Genomic DNA, 20556 nt, shown 5'->3' on the forward strand with positions numbered 1-20556 from the left:
AAAGAAGAGCAATTGCACAAGGCTTGAGAGTTATTTGAGCCGTGGCTTGTATATTTTCTGAACTGCAATAAGCTGAGACTGAGTGAGGAGTATCAGAAGTAGAGACATTGTCCTTTCCGCGTTTTCCTTTATTGCGACGGTTGGAAGATGGCTTTGTTTTTTTTGGCTCAAGAAGTTTAAACAGGGGTTTGTAATTTAGTTTGTTGGAAAAGTTAGTCTTTTGGTTTTTTATATTTTTAGATTTTTTGGAGGGTTTAGTTGGTTTTGGTGGTTGCTTGATTTCCCTCGGGATCTTATTCATGTCATCTTGAAGCCCTGGTGAGGATTGTTGAGTGGAAGATAAGAGAGACCGAACAGACCGAGCAACTGTATTAAGTAGCTGGTTAGTTGCTAAAATATAGTCTTTAATAAGTTTTATTTCATCAAGCAGTGAACAATCCGACTTCCATTCTGTAGAGGTTTTGCTTTTGTTTTTATGAACAGCAGGTGGCAATGTCGAGTCATTGAAGGGTTGGTATGAATCAATTGTAAGAAGAGATGAGGGAAACATTTCTTTAGCCAGCGATGGGTTTAATGAGTTGTTAAAACCTGCGTCTTGCAGCTCTTCTGCAAGATTCTTAGACGCAGAGAGATCCAAGGAGAAGTTGGTAAAGAGTTGACGGTCGAGAGACCACTCATGTAGCACAGCTCTCGGAGTGGGTGAGTATACGTTTTGATGAAGATATGTTCAGTGCAGGACTCGGTTTAGTCGTGGGAGCAAAAAAGCATGAGATTTTAGTTTGAATGAGACATTTTGGAGAAGCAGCAAAAATGCTTTGGCTAGTATCTCTTGATGGCATTGTCGAGGAGAATGTATGCAGGGGATAGAGCAAAGAAAGTCTAGTGTCTGTTCTAATTTGACTGTAAAATTTAAGAACACTGTTTCTTGTGTCAGTAAAACAGTATAACAATAAAGGAACGGTCAGCAATAAAACAGAGACAGCTGTCAGGAATGGCGTCTGAGACACGAAAGAGCAATCTGAGCTGGAGGTGTCGTAATTGAGAGGTCTAAAAATTAAATAGTTTGTCTGAGCTTTTCCGCGGCGGTTAGACAGCCTGCAGCCTATACAGGTCTCTCATGGGTTCTAAGAGTTAAGTAAAAGATAGAATCAAAAACAGATAAGCAAAAATTCAGGGACGAGAAAATAATGCGTCGTACCGGAACTGGAACCGGAAGTCCAGGTCTCAGTTGTGAGCAGCTGGGCAGGAAGGCCCAAGGAGGGGCTTCCGAAACACAGTCACACACAAAAAGACAGGCAGAGGGAACAGATGTGGAGTCTACGGTTTATAGGGTAAGGACCTCCAGAAGACAGAAAAGGAGCTAGATGTACCTCTCCTAGCCCTGGTGGGCAATCCTGAAGAAGTAGAGCAGGGGTGTGTGAAACTCCTGGGTCAGGTAGGAAAACACCAAATGCAGCAAACAGGAAGAAACCCTGAAAATGGCTTCTTGGATCTCTGCTTCAACTAACCAAGGATCCAGGGGAAGCAGGAACTGTAGTGGACTTTTGATGCAGGAAACCAGAGACAAGGAAAAGCTGGGAGGTCAGACCTCTGGGTTCTGGCTGCCTAAGTGATTCAGCAAGTGCAGAGCTTGGAAAAGTTACTTTTTTGAACTACAACTCCCATCAGCCCAATCCAGTGGCTGTGCTGGCTGAGGCTGATGGGAGTTGTAGTTCAAAAAAGTGACTTTTCCAAGCTGTGATATTCTGCATCAGCAGAGTGGATCTGGGGAGCCAGAACCCACACAAGTGATTCAGCAAGTGATTTCATAGTGGAACTGGGTAACTAGAACTCATAACAATTTTACTGTGAAGCCTGGAGTTTTTATAGCGTCAAAAATAGAAGCTTCAAAGCAGAATCCAATTGGATTAGATCAGGGAGGTGCCACTCTTTGTTTTCTATACCTAGTATGAGTCATATGGTGATGGGATTTTGTTTTGTGGAGAGAGGTGGTGGTATTCACTCTATAACTAGTTTGATTACATACAGAATTGTCCTGAGGGACAAAATATTACAATTATTTATTATTTATTTATTTATTAGATTTATATCCCACCCTTCCTCCCAGTAGGAGCCCAGGATGCCAAAGTAAAACACTAAAACATCATAAAAACAGAGCTGAAAATATATTAAAACATCTTTTAAAACATTTTTAGAAAGCTTTAAAAACATCCTTTTAAAAAAAAAGTTTAAAAACACATTAAAAAGCAATTCCAACACAGACACAGACTGGGATAAAGTCTCTACTTAAAAGGCTTGTTGAAAGAGGAAGGTCTTCAGTAGGCGCCAAAAAGATAACAGAGATGGCACCTGTCTAATATTTATGGGGAAGGAATTCCAAAGGATAGGTGACACTACACTAAAGGTCTGTTTCCTATGTTGTGCGGAATGGACCTCCTCATAAGATGGTATCTACAGGAGGCCCTCACCCGCAGAGCACAGCGATTGACTGGGTACATAAGGAATAAGACAGTCTTTCATGTATCCTGGTCCCAAGCTGTATAGGGCTTTGTACACAAAACTAGAACTTTGAACTTAGCCTGGCAGGAAATGGGCAGCCAGTGCAATTCTTTCAGCAGAGGGGTGACATGTTGATGATACCCTGTCCTAGTGAGCAGTCTCACCACTGCATTTTGCACCAGCTGCAGCTTCCAGACCAACCTCACGGGTAGCCCGACGTAGAGCACGTTACAGTAATGCAGCTGTGAGGTCAACAGTAATCAAGCTATCTTGGCCCAGAAATGGCTGCAGCTGTCTTACCAGCAGAAGCTGGTAAAAGCCACTCCAAGCCACTGCGGTCACCTGGGCCTCTAGTGACAAAGATGGATCCAGGAGCACCCCCAGTCTATGGACCTGCTCTTTCAGAGGGAGTACAAACCCATCCAAAAAGCAGGCAACCGACCAAATATCCAAACTCGGGAACCACCCACAGCATCTCTGTCTTGCTAGGATTCAGACTCAATTTATTGCCCTCGTCCAACCCACCACCAAATCCAGGCACCAGTCCAGGGCTTGCACGGCCTCTCCTGATTCAGATGTTACAGAGAAATAGAGCTGGGTATTGTCAGTGTACTGCTGACACCTCATTCTAGATCTCCTGATGGCCACTTCCAAGGGTTTCATGTAGATGTTAAACAGCATGGGGGACAAGATGGTACCATGCGGCTCCCCACAGCACAACTTCCAGGGGGACAAAAGACAATTGCCCAATACCATTGTCTGAAGACGACTCTGGAGACTCTGTAAAATAGTGTCTCCAATACCCGTCTCACCAAGTCGGCCCAGAAGGATACCATGGTCACTGGCAGAGCTTGGAAGTAACTAGTTACAAGTAACAAATTACTTGTAATTCATTACTTTTTTGAGTAACGAATGGGTAATTCATTTACATTTTGATTGTAATAGAACTAGGAGTAATTTTACTACTTTTGTGGAGTAATTGTAACGTTTCCAGAATTACTTTTGGGCATTACTTGGTGGGGCAGGGGAAGTCTTCTGCTCCTCTGATTTGTGGATGAAAACCATGTGCCTCAAACTGGGCTTCTGTGCAGCATCGCTCTTTCCTCATGCTCTGTGGATGGGCAGGAGGTGACGAGGGAGGAGGAGGAGAGTGAGACGGGGTGGAGTGGAGAAAACAATTATTTTAAAAAATTGATAGTGGTGGTGAAGAATGGAGTGGAGGGGGAAAGGATCCAGAGGTCAAGAACATAGATAAAGGAGGAGAAGGAGACAGCAGCAGAATGGAGATAAAGAACTGTGGAGGTGAAAGATGATGACGTGTGTGTGTGTGAATACTGTGTTTGCACTTGGCACACAAAGTCGCCTCCACTGTGTGTGTGTGTGTGTGAATACTGTGTTTGCACTTGGCACACAAAGTCGCCTCCACTGTGTGTGTGTGTGAATACTGTGTTTGCACTTGGCACACAAAGTCGCCTCCACCACCCTCTCTGGCTACTGTGCTGCATTTCCAGTATTTTAACTTCTTTGCATCTCAGGGGAAAATGTTTGCTTGAGTGAGTGTCCCTTAGTTGGTGGCAGGGCAGGGCCCGGGAGGTGGTTAAGTGAGAGAGATTATGCTGGCTGGCTGAGTGGGGGGGGGGTTGCGCTTGGTTTGGCATGCAAAGATCTAAGTAGTGGCCTCAGCCACCCTCCCCACTACCCTTACCAGCGGAGAGACCACCATTGCTATCTTATGAATAAAAATAATTATTCTACTACCTCTGTATGTGTTTGTTTATTTTTAATGTTGTTTTAGGCTACTTAGATGTGCAGCAGCCAAGGCCAGCACCTTGTAGGTGTTTTTCTTTTAAAGTAACTGAAATGTAATTGTAGTGATTACTTTGAAGGAAAAGTAAAGTAATCAGTTACTTTCAGAGCAATTGCAATTGTAACGGTAATTACTACTTTTTTGGGCCATGTAACTGTAACTGTAATTTATTACTTTTAAAAAGTAAACTTCCAAGCTCTGGTCACTGGTATCAAAAGCCGCCAAGAGATCAAGTAAGAATAACAGGGTTGCACTCCCCTGTCCTTCTCCTGATAAAGGTCATCCATCAGGGCTCCCAAGGCCAATTCAGTCCTGTAACCAGGCCTGAACCCAGACTGGGATGGGTCAAGATAACCTGTTTCATCCAAGAGTATTTGCAATTGCTGCACCACAATCCTCTCTTGCAATTCTGCCTTCCCCCTGCACAACTTTTAAAGATACAGAAGACCTCTTGGTTGCTAGGCCCAGCCTCCAAGAGGTCTTCTGTAGCTTTAAAGGTTGTGCAGGGGGAAGGGAGAATTTAACCTTGTGGTTTTTCCCATTACAGTGTTGAGAAAACCTGCACTCCGCTGAATGTTCTCTTCTTAAAGATACAGAGTCATTCTCAAGCCCTGAGCCTGGCAACCCTATATAGGATATAATTAGGCAAGATAAGGTCTGGTTGCAGCTGTACCAATTGGTGGGCGAGAGGGGGGAGAGAAAATATATGACCCTTTATATGATCGTATCTCCCTACATGAACCTGTCCGGGATTTGAGATCTTCAGGTGAGGCCCTTCTTGTGTTCCCCACACCTTCGCAAGCACATATGATGCGGACACGAGATAGGGCCTTTTCGGTGGCCGCCCCTAGGCTGTGGAACTCCCTTCCGAGTGAGGTGCGATCAGCTCCCTCCTTGCCATCTTTCTGGCGACAATTAAAGACTGTTTTATTTCAGCGGGCATTTGGGATAGAGAATGACCAGGATTAAGTGTCATAGGTTTGGTGATTAAATTATATGATTTTATTATTTTAAATTGTCCGCTGTTTTTAACCTATGTTTTATGGTTTTAATTTTTCTCATAGTTTAATTCTTTTTTAATAGTATACTTCTGTATGTTTTAATTTGTGTTGTTTTTAGTTGTAAGCCGCTCTGAGTCCTATTGGAAAAAGGGCAGGGTAGAAATAAAGTTTATAATAATAATAATAATAATTTAATTTTTTTTTTTTTTTAGGCCGCCTATCTGGCCGAAGCCACTCTAGGCGGCGTACATATTAAATTCAATAAAATACAAAATACAGTAAATACAATAAATACAATAAAATACAAATAACCATCAGTGACAGAATAGCATTAATTGTAATACATAGCAGCGGGGATTGAGTATATAATTAGCCTTTCCCGATAGTCTCAAAGGCCTGACCAAACAGCCAAGTTTTTAACGCTCGGCGGAAGGTATCCAGGGAAGGGGCATATTATTATTATTATTATTATTATTATAGTACAAACATGCATCAATCTGGTTAAGGCAAGTAAAATGTGATGCATGTAATACAAGGACTGACCTGCAATCCAGTACTTGTCTACTCAGAAGTAAGTCCCATTGGGTTTAATGGGACTTACTCCCAGACGAGTATGTATTGTGTACACACGTACCTGGGAGTAAGTCCCATTGAACCCAATAAAGCTTACTTCTGAGTAGACATGTATTGCATTGCAGCCTTAGTTTCCTTTTCCCCCATTTTAATTCTGCCTTCTATATCTTCACAACAGCCCTGCGAGGTAGGTTAGGCTGAGAGTCCAAGGCAATAAATAAGCAAAAACAATGATGAGTAAAAATTTTAAATGTGAAAATGCTCATGCTCAGAGTATTTTTGTCGGTCTTTGTCAAGGCTTTGTGCGTGGGTTTCATGTCTACTGTCTCATAACTTCCTTTTGCCTGAAAATGTATTTCATACTGTTACAGATGTTCTTTTTTAAAAAAGATTTGCCCAAATTCTGTGTTTGTTGGCTTTTTTACTTGAGTTCTTTGCATGGTTTAGGGGTGGCATTGCAGGAGATCAGGCTCTTATGGACACCTGTGGGGCAGGTAGAAATTAAATGGAGTAAGCCTTTTTTGTATAAAAATACAATTATGGGGAAAGCTTCACCTGTGACCATTCTATCTATCAGACATCTTATCCTTGTGTGTACCCCCCTCACCAGACTTAGTTTGCTTTGTGAATGCCATGACTAAAAAATCTATAATAAAACATTGAGAGATAAAATATAAAAATGAAAATTTAAAAATCAACTGCAAAAATACTTTGCTTTTTTTCAAAAAACACCATTAAACTCAAATTTTTATTTTGATAAAAGGTGCTCAATTAGCTTGGTTAAACTAAGCAGCAGTCATTCAGTTTTCAACTGTAAAATCAGAAGTACTGAAAATTAATTCTAAATAACAAAAAATGGTTACATTGAAGGAGGGGGTGGTCTGGAAAGCAGTAAGCCTGATGCAAGAGTCAGACTTGATGGGCGAATATGTCCCTAATTCACCTTTCATTTGGTGAGGTAAAACCCTACTCTGCAACATATATGCCCCACCCCTGGCATTATATATGGTGCCAGGCGTGGGACAGGTGGGCATGGCTTGGCTAATACATCCTTGCAGGACAAATGGGGAAGCCTGATGGGCTTAATTAGGCCCATAGACTAGAGGTTTCTGACTTTGGCTCTAAGGCCATATCATGGGAGAATTAAATAGCCATCCTATTAATTTATTTCCTCTTTTTATTAATACGAAATTAAAAGTTCACCACCCACAGAAATTCTAGAGTTAACTACAAGTCAGTGTGTCACTGACAACATCCAGGATAACACTCTATAGATGTTTTGGAATTTTGAAAAGTTACAGGAAAAGATTGGGACAAAGTAGGATGGTGAAAATAGCCCTACATAGGCCACATTCACACCAGACATTTATTCCACTATTATTCCATTTTAAACAGTCATGGCTTCTCCCAAAGAATGATGGGAAGTGTAGCTTGTGAAGGGTGCTGAGAGTTGTTAGGAGACCCCTATTCTCCTCACAGAGCTACAATTTGCCATAGTGGTTTAACAGTCATTTCCTGTTTACAGAAAACTCTTGAGAATTGTAGCTCTGTGAGGGGAACAGGAGACTTCTAACGGCTTTTAGCACCCTTCACAAACTACACTTCCCAGGATTCTTTGAGGGAAGTCATGACTGTTTAATGTGGAATAATAGTGGAATAAATATCTGGTGTGAATGATATTTGCCACCCTTGGTGTCAGCTGAGGACAACATTTGTTTTTGTGCATGAAGCTGGGACAGTTAAGTAGAAGATCGAGTTACTCGCCAATAACAGAAATGAAGCATAGTGTGTAAGAATGTGCTCTAATATATCCACCACTGCTGACTCACTCCCTGTTTTGTTTTTGGGTTTTTTGTTTGTTTGTTTTTGAATATTCCCTTGGAAACATCTTATTCTTAAAGTTTGGCCTAAGAAAGGAAGCTGGCTGTTACATTTCAAAGGGAAATTGTGGGTTTAGGAATAAAGAATTCCAATAAGAGGTTTAATAGAAATCTTCATAAATAATTCATGTTGCAGCACCCTGGATGTTTGAACAATCTGTTGCCTAGTAAAAAATCAAGTAACTAATAGGCAAGGTCATATTTTGAAGACCAAAAGGTGGAAATGTATCTGGCCAACCTACTCCAGAAGCACTCTTTTTAAATTGGAATAGGCCTTATTAGGACATAGGAATGCTGTATTGTTAGCTGTTGTGTTTATTTTATTTCAGGGTTATTAAATATTTATTTTAGTGTATGTAACCCTTTCTGGATTATTTTCCTTAACACTGTTCTTACTTATACATTGAATGATACAAATGATTTCATAGAATCATAAGTTATCGTTACAGTTATAAGATGGGGGAATACTTGGCTCAGCAATGCTATATGCGAGAAGGATCTTGGGATTGTTGTTGATTACAAGCTGAATATGAGCCAACAGTGTGATATGGCTGCAAAAAAGGCAAATGCTACTTTAGGCTGCATTAACAGAAATATAATTTACAAATCACGTGAAATATTGGTTCCCCTCTATTTGGCACCTGTTAGGCCTCACCTTAAGTACTGTGTCCTGTTCTGGACACCTCACTTTGAAAAAGATACAGACAAATTGGAACGGGTTCAGAAGATGACAACAAGGAAGATCAGGGGACTGGAAACAAAGCCTATGGGGAGAGACAGAAAGAACTGGGCATGTTTAGCCTTGAAAAGAGAAGACTGAGGGGAGATTTGTTGTTATGTGCCTTCAAGTCAATTACGACTTATGGTGACCCTATAAATCAGCGCCCTCCAATAGCATCTGTTGTGAACCACCCTGTTCAGATCTTGTAAGGGGAGATATGATAACATTTTTCAAGTACTTGAGAGGTAGCCACATCTCTTCTCGATCATCCTAGAGTGCAGGACACTGAATAATGGGCTCAAGTTGCAGGAAGCCAGATTTCAACTGAACATCAGGAAAAACTTGCTGTTAGAGAGGTATGACAGTGGAACCAATTACCTAGGGAGGTGGTGGGCTCTCCAACACTGGAGGCCTTCAAGAGACAGCTGGATAGCCACCTGTTGGGTATGCTTTAATTTGTATTCCTGCATTGAGCAGAGGGTTGGACTCGATGGCCTTAACTCTATGACTCTATTCTATGATAAAGAAAATTATATCCTTTTTTGTACATTGTTACCTCTTCAAAAAACAATGTACAAAGCTACAATCACATGAAGAGTTGTCACTTCCTAAGCCTCAAAGAGCTGGGCCTTAAAGGCTGAATGGAAAAGGGAGATTGAGTAGGTGTCCCCCCCCGCGTCATCCTTCTTATTGTGCATTCAAAATGATTTGTGCTCATATGCTATCGGGATGGTAATAAGTGATCCCACTTTTAAAGCTATTTGTGCCTGCAAACGTTTTGGGGCAGTCATATTGCTTTGTTTCTAAACAGTGCTTGCAACTTCCTGATGAAATCCCATAGTTTTTTATAGTACAATTGTTTTGTCCTGCTTTTGTTGCACTATAACTCCTCTGGACAGCAATAACATGGTAGCAGTGGGGAAGCATCACTATTATTGTATCCAGAACATTTTGCATAATATACTTGCAGTAAAGCACCAGTCTGGAGTGGCCCTTTGTCTGGCAATGTCTGGCGCAAGTGAGGTGCTGGCAATCTCAGTATGCACACATCTAAAAGAGATTAGGTTGCATCAATGGAAGTTGCATGAGAGGACATGTTACTTTGTACTTGGGCAAAGCAGAGCATGCATGAGCCTGACACTATCTTATATTTCCAGAAAGTAACATTTTAAAAAGTTTTGGAGTAAATGCTTGGAACTAAGTACAGTAGGGCCCCGCTTTACAGCACTTCACTTTACAGCGATTCGCTAATGCGGCGGCTTTCAATTAGGGAAAGTCCCCGCATTAAGGCACTTGTTCCACTTTTACAGCATTTTTTTCCCGTCGCGTGCCATTTTGACATCATTTTCACGCAATGCGCCCCATTATCGTCAATGGATTTTGCTTTATGACAATTTCTGCTTTACAGTGGGGGTCTGAAATGGAACCCGCTGTTTGAGCGGGGCCTTACTGTATGGGGTGGTTGTACAGTATGTTTACGATAAACACCTGGAGTGATATGGGACATAAGGGTGAAAGAATATCCTTCCTAAAGAAGGGTAGTTTTTCTTTAGAGTTGGTATGACACTGGCTGGCAACCTGACAAATGTCTCTTGAATGTTCTACGGGCTTGGGCTGTTTCCATGAGAGTAACTGATGTACACTAATGTATATTTCAAGGAGCTGTCCCAAGGTTTCGACAAAAACCTGGAGCAGATTCACTACAGCACTGACATCAGAGCCAGCAGCCTCCACTGAAGTCATCATTTGATGAACATGCATATATGAGGATAGGGGAGCTTAAACTCTTTGCCCCTGCTGCAGTTCAGATCCGGATTCAGATTTTATTTAAACATTTGTGAACCGTACTTTCATATGAAATATTTCAATCAGTGGTGGCTGGCACCCGTTGGGGCTGGTGGGGTGGGAGGAAAGGACACCAAAAGTAGGTAGACCCAGAGGCAGACAGGCAGAGCCACAGCCAATGGTAGGCAGACACAGCTAAGTCTAGGTTTGCTCTTATTCTCCTCCCTGCTCAGTTCTACAAGGGCAACAAAGAGACTAAGGAGGTGGAAGCTGACAGCCAGGCCTACCCCCTGGACTGGTTGCAAGTAGCTGGAGGGTGACCATAAAAACACAATCATAATACACAGTAAAAATATCAATAACATATCAATAAAAAAGCTGGTTGGTAAAACATGTCATGTTTCAAAAGACATCTGAAAGAAAGCAGGGATGCCTCCTCTTGACAAGAGGCAAGGGGCCCCACAGGACAGGGCCTGCCCCACTGAAGGCTGAGTCCCTGATGAAGATCAAGTGAACCTCAAGGGTAATGGAAGTTGGTCAATTAGAGTAAGTGCAGCCCTGTGCCTCCCACCTCAGTCTGTCCTCTGGCAACCTTCACCTGCCTACCTTGTTACGTGCATCCTGTCCAGGGATGAAACTGTTTGTCAGCTTCCTCCTTCATCTCAGAGTTGTAGAACTTGTAGGACTCAGCAAGGAGGATGGGGACAAAATCAGCTACTTGGCTCTGCCTGCCACTGCCCCTGGCTCCACCTGCTGTTTGGGCTCCCAGAGCTTGGAAAAGTTACTTTTTTAAACTACAACTTGTATCAGCCCCAGCCAGCATGGTCACTGGATTGGGCTGATGGGAATTGTAGTTCAAAAAAGTAACTTTTCCAAGCTCTGCGAGTCCCAGCCTTCTACCCCACCAGTCCCAAAAGGCACCAGCTGCCACGGCTTAAGGACCAGAGGAGATCACTAAAAGTGTCCCATTAGATGACAGGCACGGAATGATTGAATTATCAGGGGCAAAGGGCCCGATGCAGATCAAAGGCTTAAAATCCAGCCATGGTACTTTTTATTGTCTGTATTATTTTGTTTATTTATTTCATTTATGAATTCTGTACCATTAAACATCCCAAAGTGATTTTAACACTGCAAACAGTTTCAAGTCCAATACAGGTACAGACTGGGATAAAAAGCTCCCCTTAAAAGACTTGTTGAAAAAGAAGGCCTTCAACAGGTGCCAAAAAGACAAACGAGACCTCATTTGTTGGTTTGTAATGGGAGGGGATTCCGAGATGCAGTTGCCATCACATTAAAGGCTAGATTCCTACAGATCTCCCGATAAGATGGTAGGTGCAGGAGGTCCTCTCCTGCTGCAGTGATCAGTTTGGAATGCAGTGGGTAGGGGTGGAAAGATTTGTCAATTTTCATCCTCTCAGCTTCTCATTTTTCAAATCTTAAATTCATATTTCTGCAGCAATTTGCAAATGTAAAAACATAAAAAATCCTTATGAAAATTCTTCAACATTTTAGTGTGAATTTCTCCTAATAAACACATTTTTGTATGGTTTTGATTAACGTACAGATTTTTGCAAGCATTTTATCCTAATATAATGCATTTTTGTATGTTAAGTTCACTAATCTATTCATTTTTATGCACACTTTCCCCTAATATATGTATTTTTGTAAATATTGGTTGATTGGACAACTGCATCACAAAATTCAGATATTTTGGAAAATGCTAAATTGATAGGTTAGGCTTTAAATGAGAACTGGATCGAATTTCTCCACCATCCCTAATAATGGGTGAAACAGTCTTTGCCGTTGAATGCTAGTTGCTGGGAATCACTAAGTGGGGAGAGTGCTGTTGCACTCAGGTCCTGCATATGGGCTTCTTATTGGGGAATCTGGCTATCCACTGTGGGCACTGAGTACTGGACTAGATGGCCAGCAGGGCTGTTCTTACATTTTTAAGTCCTCTGAGGCAAGGGAGTAGGTCTGACCAGCTAGATCTCAACTCTGTGTACGATGAAGGCAAGTCTTCCCTTGCTGACTGATAGTGAAATAATATTTTAGGAATACCAGTCCCAAGCTTTTTAGGACTTTATACACCAGTACCAGAACATCAAGTTCAGCTCTTAGGTGGTTTTTGAAAAGAATTAAACTGTGGAGGATAATGCTCCTCCCTCCCAAAAAAAGTGTGACTTGCATCTGCCACTAGATGGCAGGAACAGAATAAGTGCTCAGCTGCAGGCTCTAACATCAAGATTATTTTATTGTCTTTCAAATCTATTATAGGCTGTCTTGAGAACTTCAATAAATAGGCAGGAGATACATGCTATTTAAAAACACGTTTTTAATGTAGATATAAAAAAACATGCAAAAGTTAAAATGTGCTCAGTGGTAGAGCACCTGATCTAGACCAGTAGCGAATGTTCCATTCCTGGGCAAGATCTTGGAACGAGTGGTTGCTGAAAGTAGAGTGTGTAGCATCCACAAAAGCGAGCAACAAGAGGTAAAAAACCAGGATGCTGAAAGAGTCTTTATTATGTACAAAAGTACTATATTAAAAATAGGTAGGAATTATAGTTGAAAATACAACAGAAATCTTGTGAAAAATTAATATTCATTCAACCCATTTGGAATCATGGAAGGGCCCCTCTTGTAGACCATTACAATCAATGTCCTTGTTCTATAACAGAATGCAGGTTTTGGGTTCTGGAAAAGGTACATGGAAGAGATACAGATATCTTATTATGTAGAGAATTACATTGGATTTTAGAATTGGGTACTATGGTTCCAAATGGGTTGAATGAGGAATTCAACCTGTTGCCTTTAATTTAGTTTACACAGAAAAAATAGGTATTCTTAATTACAGTCAGGTGTGCCCAGGTATAGAGCTATATTTAGCTTAGAATGTTCTTCACACAACAGAAGTTATAACAAAACTATTTATGAAAGTTGGATGAAGAATTTATATGTGTAAGTATTTTTCATATAATTTTAGATGATTCAAGTAAGATATATGTACTTTTAACTGTGTGGTTGTAAATATACATATATATGTATATATAAATTCTTTTCTGTTTTAGCCCCTGATGAAGGCTGGGTTGTACAAGCTGAAACGCGTTGGGCTTTGAATTTCTATCGTATATTTCCAAGCATCTTTTGGATATTAATTTTTCACAAGATTTCTGTTGTATTTTCAACTATAATTCCTACCTATTTTTAATATAGTACTTTTGTACATAATAAAGACTCTTTCAGCATCCTGGTTTTTTACCTCTTGTTGCTCACGAGTGGTTGCTGCCCAGCTCCAGGCACTATTGGATGAAACCGATTATCTAGATCCATTTCAATCAGGTTTTAGGCCTGGTTTTAGCACCGAGACAGCCTTGGTTGCCCTGTATGATGACTTATGTCGGGAGAGGGACGGAGGGAGTGTAACTCTGTTGATTCTCCTTGATCTCTCAGCAGCTTTTGATACCATCGACCATGGTATCCTTCTGGAGAGGCTCATGGAGTTGGGAGTTGGGGACAATGCTTGGCAGTGGTTCCGCTCCTACCTGGCGGGTTGTCTCCAGAAGGTAGTGCTTGGGGAACATTGCTCGACACTGTGGGCTCTCCAATGTGGAGTCCTGCAGGGGTCAGTTCTGTCCCCCATGCTTTTTAACATCTACATGAAGCCGCTGAGTGCGGTCATCAGGAGTTTTGGAGTGCGTTGCCACCAGTACGCTGATGACACGCAGCTCTATTTCTCCTTTTCATCTTCTTCAGGTGAGGCTGTCAATGTGCTGAACTGTTGCCTGGCTGCGATAATGGACTGGATGAGAGCTAATAAACTGAGGTTGAATCCAGACAAGACTGAGATGCTGTTGGTGGGTGATTTCTCTGATCAGATGGTGGATATGCACCCTGTTCTGGACGGGGTTACGCTCCCCCTGAAGGAGCGGGTTCGTAGTCTGGGAGTACTCTTAGATCCTTCCCTGTCACTCGAGGCTCAGGTAGCCTCGGTGGCACGGAATGCGTTCTACCAACTTCGGTTGGTAGCCCAGCTATGTCCCTATCTGGACAGGGAGGACCTCATCTCAGTTGTCCATGCTCTGGTAACCTCTCGATTGGATTACTGCAATGCTCTCTACGTAGGGCTGCCTTTGAAGACGGTCCAGAAACTACAGCTAGTGCAAAATGCGGCGGCCAGGCTGATAACGAGGACCAGGCGGTCCGAACACATAACACCTGTTCTGGCCCGCTTGCACTGGCTGCCTATATGTTTCCAGGCCAGATTCAAAGTGTTGGTTTTAACCTATAAAGCCTTATATGGCGCAGGACCACAATACCTCCTGGAACGCCTCTCCCGATATGAACCTGCCCGTACACTACGTTCAACATCGAAGGCCCTCCTCCGAGTTCCGACTTATAGAGAGGCTCGGAGGATGGTTACCAGAACCAGGGCCTTCTCAGTGGTGGCCCCTGAATTGTGGAATAGTCTTCCCGTTGAGGTGCGCTTGGCACCGACATTGCTATCTTTTCGGCGCCAAGTTAAAACCTTTCTCTTTGCTCAGGCGTTTTAGTTTAATATGTTCAATTTGGTTTTAGATTTGTGGATTTTTATATATATGTTTTTGTACCGATTTATGTGATCTTATTGTATATACTTTCTGTTGTACACCGCCCAGAGAGCTATGCTAGTGGGGCGGTATAAAAAATTTAACAAATAAATAAATAAATAAATCTGCATGCAGAAAGGCCCAGGCTCAATCCCTGGCATCTGCAGGCAGGGCTGGGAAAGACCTCTGCCTGAAACCCTGGGGAGCCACTGCAGGTCAGTGTGTAGACAATACTGACTTGTTATGAGATCCCCTCTTCCCCTCACAGAGCTACAGTTCCCAAAGTTCCCAGGGAGGAAGGATTGACTATTAAACAACTCTGGGAATTGTAGCTCTAACAGCTCTCAGCACCCTTAGCAAACTACCATTCCCAGGATGCTTTGGGAGAAGCCATGACTGGGTAAAGTAGTATACTTCTGCTTGAAATGTAGAGTGCAGTTGGTTCTGCCTGCCACTGGCTCTGGCTTCATCTACTGTTGGTCTCCCTGTCTGTTGCCTTAACTGTCCCAATGGGCATCAGACATGTCTTGTTTCTAGAAGAGAGAAGCTTCTGGTGGCATTGGGGCAACAACTTCCTCAGGTTTCTCAGAGCCCTGCTTGGGGGAGTGATGAAGAAGGGTGATGGCATGATGGGGAGAGACCTGCTACTGGTATCAAAGCCTGAAAAGACTCTCCAGCAGTGGAGGCTGGTCCATTAGACCTTTTCCCTTCCAACCTCAATCTGCCCTCAGGCAACACGTGAAGTACTAGTTCCCCTCTATTCAGCACTGGTTAGGCCTCATCTTGAATACTGCATCCAGTTCTGGTCTCTGCACTTCAAGAAGGATGCAGACAAACTGGAACGGGTTCAGAGGAGGGCAACAAAGATGATCAGGTGACTGGAAACAAAGCCCTATGAGGTGAGACTGAAAGAACTGGGCATGTTTCGCCTGGAGAAGAGAAGACTGAGGGGAGATATGATAGCACTCTTCAAGTACATGAAAGGTTGTCACATAGAGGAGGGCCGGGATCTCTTCTCATCATCCCAGAGTGCAGGACATGGAATAATGGGCTCAAGTTGCAGGAAGCCAGATTTCGACTGGACATCAGGAAAAACTTCCTAACTGTTACAGCCATACGACAATGGAACCAATTACCTAGAGAGGTAGTGGGCTCTCCGACACTGGAGGCATTCAAGAGGCAGCTGGACAGCCATCTGTGGGGAATGCTTTGATTTGGATTCCTGCATTGCTCAGGGGGTTGGACTCAATGGCCTTGTAGGCCCCTTCCAACTCTACTATTCTATGATTCTGTGAACACACCCACACACTCACTTCCCTCTCTGCTTACTTACACCCACAGAGTGGGCAGGCCCAGCAATCAGCCTCCTTCTCCTCGTTAGTCTCAGTGTTGCCCCAGTAGAACTCAGCAGGGAGGATGATGGGGACAAGCCTAGAATTAGTTGGCTGTGTCTGCCATTGGCTCGGGCTCCACCTATTGCTGGCCTTCCTGCCTACCACCCCACCACTCCCAATGGGCACCAGTCAGTGCTTCTCTTTGGCATCCAGAATGTCATCATCCTCATGCAGGTGTACTGTCAGGGCAGGACTTTGGGGGCTGGCATACCTCATGTTGAAGCAAGTGATGTGTGTGTGTGTGTGAAGACCATTCAGTCCAGAATGTACAATTACTTAAGTGCACTGTTGACCTCATGCCAAGGCCTCCAGAACCCTAACACAGATTTGTCATGGGCTAGGCCCTGATTCCGAATGGTCTGGAGTTCAATCCAGAATGCATCTGTGGAAAACGAAAGGGACAAAACTCCACAAATCTGGCAACACCATCCAGAGTTTTACAGAGTTCACTGACGCCTCTAGTGAAAACAAATATGTTGCCGTTACACAGGAGGAGTTGAGCCGGGGGAGGGGGGTGAGCCAGAGAGAAAGTTGACTTGTGCGTCCATCTGTGTCTCCTGGCAGAGTGGCTGAAGGGAATTCCACCACACATCACCCCAACCCAGTGGAAAACATTTCTGCTGCCCAAGGCGTATCTCATTTCACTGGGATTGCCAACAGCTTGAGACATTTACAAAGAGGCTGGAAACTTCCCCAGGAATGGAAAAGGGTTCCCCTTTCCCAGGCAATCAAAACAAAAAAAGTCATTTGTTTGTTTAACCTTAATATAGATTCACTCTATCTTAACCATTATAAGACTACTGTACAGACCTTTTTTTCCCTACCGTTAGACAGAAGCCCCCCCCAAAAAGGCACAAAATTTTTAGGTTTTGTCCAAATACACAACCCAATAGAATCTGACAGAAGCTAATATAATCCAGGCGATGAGATTAAAAATTACATAAAGTAAAATGCTGCAGAGGACCTACTTTTTCCCACAAGGTGGCAGTAGAATGAAAGGTTTTGAAGACATGATGTTTCTGGAAGCTCAGAAATGAGTTTCTGTATTGCCGCCACTAACTGCTCTCTCAGAGAGATTTGGGACAGCCATCTTCAGCCTCTTGGTAGAAACTGATACAAGGACAGAGGTGGTGATGGGGTGACCATGCTGTTGTTGAGCCTAGAAATGAATGTATTTGAACTACAAAGTTACCTACATTGAAGGGAGGATGGGGGGGTAGTGGGAGACGTTCTGTACAGACACTGCATCAGAAGCTGTCTCTTTGCATGCTGGGCGGAGCATGGAACAATATTCTTCTAAATTGTGAGATGAGCTTCCCAATAAATATGTGAACAGTTACAAGGGGGAGGCTAACACTCCCTTCAGACACATCCACTACCTGTGTGTGTGTTTGGTCAAGAATGCCTTTGAATGCCAGTTGCTGAGAGCCAACAACAGAAGCAGGCAATCCCCTTTTATGTACTGATAATGGTTCTTTGAGGGCATCTGGCTGGCCACTGGTGGGTGCAGGAAGGTGGAGTAGATCAGCCTCCCACAATCTGGTGTCCTCCAACTGTTTTGACTACAACTCCCATCAACCATTGGCCATGGTGGCTGGGGCTGATGGAGATTGCAATCCTGGAACATCTGGAAGGCTCCAGGCTGGGGAAGGCTGGGCTAGATGGATTGATGCAGTGGGATCTTCTAGTGACACTTGGTCACACGATAAAAAGGAGCTGCCAATGAAGCAGAGCAGGGATGGGGGTAGGTACCATATCATGTGATGTGTTTATTTCTGATACGGAGGCTACGCCCCTACCTTCCCAACCATCTGTTCCCATCGGTGGTACTCCTGGTCTCCTCTCACCTAGACTACTGTAATGCGCTCTACGTGGGGCTACCCTTGAAAACGGTCTGGAAGCTGCAACTGGTACAGAATGCGGCGGAGCACCTGATTAAATCATATCACTCCCGTGCTCAAAGAGTCACACTGGTTACCAGTTGCTTACCGGGCCCAATTCAAGGTGTTGGTTTTGACCTTTAAATCCCTATACAGTCTCGGCCCAGTCTATCTAAAGGAGCGCCTCCAGCATCATCAGCTATGCCGCCCAACAACATCAGCCTCAAAAGACCTTCTCTCCATCCCATCAGTCAAAACAGCCAAACTGGTGAGGACTAGAGAGAGGGCTTTTTCAATTGTGGCCCCCACCCTGTGGAATTCCCTCCCAAATGATCTCCGCCATGCCCCTTCTATGATGAGCTTCCACCAGGCCTTGAAGACCTGGCTCTTCAGGCAGGCTTTTGGGGTGGGTTAGATTTTATCTTCATTGGTTTTAGATTTTTAATGCCTACTTATTGTATGCTTATGTTGCACATTGCCCAGAGTGGCTGGATAGCCAGCCAGATGGGCGACTAATAAATTCAATAAATAAATAAAAATAAATAAATTTCAATATTTGATGAGGGATTCCATACAGCATCTCATCTGCTTTGCATGCAGAAGGTCCCATGTTCAATCCCTGGCATCTCTAGGTAAGGCTGGGAGAGACCCCTGCCCAAAACCCCTGGAGAGCCACTGCCGGTCAGTGTAGATGATACTGAGCTAGATGGACCAATGGTGTGATTCAGAATCAGGCAGCTTCCTACCTTCCTATTTAGGGGAAGAGTCATCGTTCAGTAATAGAACATCTCCCTTGGTTCAGTCCCTGGCATCTCCAGGTATGGCTGAGAATGTGCCCTGCTGAAAACCCTGGAGAGCCCTACCAGTCAGTGTAGACCACCCTTTCCCAACTAGTGGGCCACCAGATGTTGTTGGACCACAATTCCCATCTTTCCTGACCATTGGCAATGCTGGCTGAGGCTGATGGGAGTTGTGGTCCAACAACATCTGGTGGCCCACTAGTTGGGAAAGGCTGGTGTAGACAATACTGAGTTAGAAAAGACCAATGGTCTGACACAATATCAGGCAGCTTCCTCTGTTCCAAGTTGGAGCTTCCCCCTTCCCTATTGGCTCTCCAGGCAGAAAGGACCCTACAATCCTTTTGAACTGGAGATGCTGGGAATCGATCCTGGCACCTTCTGCATGCAAGACATTAGCTCTGCCACTGAACCATAGGCGCTCCCGCACAGAGATCAGATCTTCCACATAAATAACAAAGTGTCCCTCAACAGAAGCCCCCTGACTTGCCAATGAATATTTCTCGTTGCTGCTCTGTCCCAAATTCCACATATTTCCCCTCTTGCCTGTGCAACGGGTGAGAGGAAGAAACCCCTGAAAGGGGGTAAGTTTATTATAGTGCTCTTCCTGGGCAATTTATAATTCACTCAGAGAAGGAGGCTGGGGATGAGCAATGCGATAATCCTCCAGTTGAAATGAAGCCAATTAACCTGGCTGCAAAACTAGCACACAAACACGTATGTATGTACTCATCCCAGAGTGCAGGACACTGAATGATGGGCTCAAGTTGCAGAAAGCCAGATTTTGACTGAACATCAGGAAAAACTTCCTAACTGTTAGAGCCATATGACAATGGAACCAATTACCTAGAGAGGTAGTGGTCTCTCCGACACTGGAGGCATTCAAGAAGCAGCTGGCCAGCCATCTGTTGGGAATGCTTTGATTTGGATTCCTGCATTGAGCAGGGGGTTGGACTCGATGGCCTTGTAGGCCCCTTCCAACTCTACTATTCTATGATTCTGCTGAGATCTACAAGGGCAACATTGTAAGGAGAAGGCGGAAGCTGACAGCTACAGCCACATTACATATCATAACCTGGGACTCTCTGGCTATGTTATGAAGGCATATCATAGAGTCATCTCAGATGTGGTCAAGGGGGGAAATGAAGCCCTTCCTAAAGGAAACTGATTTTTTAATAATAATAATAATAATAATAATAATAATAATGAAAACACACATGGAATTGTACAGAACTTTACTGTTCTGAGCCAGAAACAGTAGATATGCAAATGTAATCTGTTCTGTGGGTTTCACGCACACCACTAGTCCCAGCTAATCATTCCACTGACACATTTTGTGATAAATCCTGATTTTCCATCCCTGCACTAAGCATCCAAGCAATCTATAGCTGTGCTCACAAGTTAGCACAAAACCACAACTGTTGGAAGTGGGGTAAGATCAACCCGTTTTGTTATTTTGTTTGTGTTCCAGAAGGGAGATCAAGTTAGGGTCCTCCAGATTGGTAGGCTTGACTTCCTTTACCTGTGATGCTCTGACTGACTTCCTTTCATCGTTAGACTGATATGCTTAGGGAAGCTTATCTGCCCCTCCTCCTTCCGCCCATTCCTTCCCTTCTCTTCTTCGCCT

At 43.5% G+C, this 20556-nt stretch overlaps 1 long non-coding RNA gene across 2 annotated transcripts in view; it reads left to right on the forward strand.

The window, feature by feature from the left end:
• Window positions 1–573: 573 nt before the first annotated feature.
• LOC133371817 (uncharacterized) overlaps window positions 574–20556 on the forward strand; it is an 81845-nt gene continuing 61862 nt past the window's right edge. For both annotated transcript variants that reach the window (XR_009759390.1, XR_009759389.1), the window contains exon 1: window positions 574–699. This is a non-coding gene — a long non-coding RNA (uncharacterized LOC133371817). The remainder of the gene's footprint in view (window positions 700–20556) is intronic.

This window comes from Rhineura floridana, chromosome 17, assembly GCF_030035675.1.
Source record: "Rhineura floridana isolate rRhiFlo1 chromosome 17, rRhiFlo1.hap2, whole genome shotgun sequence".
Lineage (NCBI taxonomy): Eukaryota > Metazoa > Chordata > Lepidosauria > Squamata > Rhineuridae > Rhineura > Rhineura floridana.